Below are 3,811 nucleotides of genomic sequence, written 5' to 3' on the forward strand. Positions count from 1 at the left end.
CCCCACCCCCACCCAGGCTGGGCTGGAGGAGGCCCAAGGCCTCGCTGACTCCTGCCCCTGACTCTGCAGCCGTCCCTTACAAGTGCTGCAGGGGTCTGGGCTCGGCAACTCTCGAAGCCTGCATCGGGGACTTCCCATCTTCCTACCTCCCTTTCTCATCTCTTCTGGAACACTCACTGCCCCAACTTCTAGACTTGCTCAAAGCTAGTGACTAGGACAGAATTTGATCCCGTAACTCACCGTCTACGGTGCTAATTGCTGCTAACCACAGTGCCCATGCTCCCTTCTCGGGGCAGTGTGCTGACAGGGCGGCGCCCTAACCAAGCGGGGTGGGGGGGACTCACTGATGGAATTCTGGGCACTGGGACTGACAAACTGCCGAAGGCTATGGGTGGGGCTTGGGGATTGGGGCTTGGGGCTTGGCAGGGAGGTAGGCTGAAGCAGACAGGACACAGGAGACTAGGATGTAGCGGAAGTGGCTGGCGTGGCTTTGAAGCTCTCTGACCTGCTTGAGCTCCTGCTGACCTTTGGCGTTCTCTGATGACTTGGGGGCTTGGGATGCTCTGCCCTCATCTCAGACAGGACTGGAGTGTCCAGAATGTCCTTCATCTCCTCACCCTTTCCTCCTTCAGTGTGCCCCTCCCCCCTGGACACCTGCCCTGTCTTCCTCTCCAGGTATGCATCTGTAGCCTGCCTCTCCAGAGAGACCAGGCAGCCTGGGGGCGGCAGAGAAATAAACAGCGTTTCTGGTGCTCCCCTGCATTTGCCTGGTGTTTTGTCTGGATCTAGGGGGCCCCTGGTGGAGGATAGGACTGGAAGGACAGCCAGCCTGCCTGTCCACATGTTCCGGGGCCTGTGAGGCAGGGAGGGGTGGCCTGGTGGTGGGTTCAGGGCTGGGTTGAGCTGCAGATGTTCTCCTCCACCCCCCACCTAGCCCACGGTACAAATCGGGGTATGAGCCTGACAACAATTGCAAAGGCTTCTCTGGGGTCCCTGAGCAGTGGCCTGAAGGAGGTGTTTTGGAGGGGCCATGGGGGAAATCAAGTGCCTGGGTTGTGGCCTCTCTTCCCATTCCTGCTCCGGGAAGAGATGTTAGGGAACAGTGAGGAAAGCGGGGACGGGCAAGGCAAGATGGAGGGGAGAGAGAAGGGAGGAGAGAGGGGATGTAGGATGGGATGAGAAGGAAAGAGAAAGACCCAGAGAGACTGAGGACAAGAGAACATATTTGAAGGAGAAGACAGAGGAAATGAATGGTACTTCCTCCCACATTTCCAGAAAGAGGAAATAGTATTCCTGGAGGAAAGTCTTTTCCTCACAGAGCAGGGGGATCAGGAACTGACTTGAGGGGTGGAGGGCCTGGCAGCAACCTGTGGGTCTCTTAGGATGGGGTCAGAACCTGGAGACCGTAGAACCTGTGCTGGGTCAGAGACACGTCTCCCTAGTGCCTTTATCCCTGCCCCTTTCCTGATCAAATGGTGCTATGCATAGGGACAAGACCCCATGAGAGAGGCTCTGAAGCCTCTGACTAGAGCCCCCAGAACTGCTGAGCCCAGCAAAGTGGAGGCAGGGAGGCCAAGGAACGTGGGGTAGCAGTTGTGAGCCTCGGAGGCTGGCCAGCCCGGCTTCCTCCTCCTTCCACATAGAGCACCTCCCCATCCCCCCTGGTCAGCTTGCAGCTCCTGCTGAGCTGCTGTCACCAGAGCACGTGTCAAGGATGACTGCACCTCAGATGGAAAGCAGCAGGATGGGGCCGAGTCCCCTGTGCTCTGCCACTTTGGGTAAGTCACTGCCCATCTCTGGACTTCAGTTTCCTCAGAAAACAAAGGATGGGCTAGGCTATGGTAACTCATTGACTCTGACCCACTGACTCTGATTATCTAAGGCTTGATAATTCTAACCCAGCTTGGACCCCTTGACCCCATTCACAGTTGAGCAGGCTTGGCTTCTTGGAGTAGGATGTGGGCCTAAGACCTGAGTCGGGGGCAGCTGGGGAACATTTGTGCTCTGAATGAACTAGCTACTCGCTTGTTTTAAAGTCATCCCTGGCCCCCCATGCCCTCAAGGTGAAGCCCAAGTTCCCCAGCCAGATGTTCGTGGCCCCTCTGACTGGCTCTCCAAAGTCACCCCTCCCCACCTCTCTTGGAATGGCTAATTAATCGTTCCTTTAACAGTCTGCGATGTGTCATCCTCTGTACGTTTACTTATACTGTTCCATCAGTCTGGACACCCTTCTCCTGTTCCTCACTTGGCTAAGTCAGCTTTTGAGAGTCGGCTGAGGTACCACCTCCTCCAGAAAGCCTTCCTGGATGCTTTTCCCTCACCACCCCCCCTCCAATTGGACTAGGCCCCCTCCTCTGGCTCACACAGTCCTGAGTGTCCAGCGTCCCAGCCTGATTACACTTTATTATGACTCTGTTTCCATATTTAGGGCAGAGACCCAGTCTGCCTTCTCATTCCTGAGACCCCGTCAATCACTAACACAGGGCTAGGAAGACATTTTTCAGTGGGCTGCAGTGGGACCAGACCCTGCCCCCTTTGCCCTCTTCCTGGGCATCCTCGAAGGTGGGTTGGCGCCCCCTGGCCCTGCCTGGCTTCCTGCGAGTTTGAGGCTGTCGTTTGGGTGCAGGAATGTGATGTGCAGGTACTTCTGGAGGCCCCACTGATCCAGGTGTGTGGGGTGGCCACATCTGCCCCACCCTCGGTAGCCCCAGCGCCACAGTGGCCCCCAAACCCTCACTCATACATGCCCGCACCTCAGTCCCCAGCAGGGGGAGGGACCCCCTCGGTTGCCCTCCCTTCTGCATACTAGTCTCCTCCTACCTCCATACCTTTATTCATATTGTCTCCCCATCTCTTGAAATCTCTCCTCCTCCCCAAATCCTGCCCATTCTCGAAAACCCAGAATCAGTCTTACTTCCAAAGCCAATGCTCACACGACTCAGGGGTGGCACCATAGGCCCCCAGTCTCTCCACCACCCCAAGGGATGTGGCCATGGTTCCCATTCTGCCCCCCATCCGGTGCCCAGCCCAGCATTGAGCAGAGTACCCCAACCCCACCCAAGCCCCATAAACACAGTGTTGATTGACTGAGATGCCAGGTGGTTTTCCCCACGTGCCCCTCCCCTTCAGGAAGACTGTTTCTTAGGGACAAGTTTATTACAGGGAACACACTAACCTCTTTCATAATAGCTAAAGGCATACCAGCTACAAAAATACCAGGCTCTCAAGTGTGGCCAGCTCAGTGTGGGGCCTGGTTTGAGCCGTGACTGCTGCCGGGTAGGAGCCCATGGCTTCCTCCCGGGCTGCCTTGCAGGCCACAGGGACCCCCAGGAGGAGCGGGGAACGCTGCAGGAGAGAGGAAGCGCCGTGTCTGGTCACGGTGGTGTGTTCCAAGGCTGAGTGGGTCCAGCTGGAATCCTAGGTTGTCCCGGCCTGCATCACCAGCCCCGATCAGGAGAAGGCTTCCATGAAGCCTGAAGGCTGGCGGCAGAGCCAGCGTCCGGAGGCTCCTGGACCGAGGGCCTAAACCACCGATTACTTTCTCCAGAGCCCTAGCTGGCTTCCCAGGGTCAAAGGGGCAGACCAGAGCCTTCCCAAGGCTTGAGGTTCACAGTGCTGACAGACTTCCACCCAAGCAAAGCAACCCCCGGCTGGCCCTGAACCCCAGGGACCTGCTGACAGAGCCGGGGCCAAGCAGAGAGGCTGCCATGGCTGGAGTGATGACGCCGGGAGAGCTGGGGAGGGAGTGGGCTGGGAGGATGGCAAGTGCTCCAGCACAGGCAAGGACACGGCGGGGCGGCCTTCCCCACCT

This window comes from Phocoena phocoena, chromosome 2 (assembly GCF_963924675.1).
Source record: "Phocoena phocoena chromosome 2, mPhoPho1.1, whole genome shotgun sequence".
In the NCBI taxonomy this organism is placed as follows: Eukaryota; Metazoa; Chordata; class Mammalia; order Artiodactyla; family Phocoenidae; genus Phocoena; species Phocoena phocoena.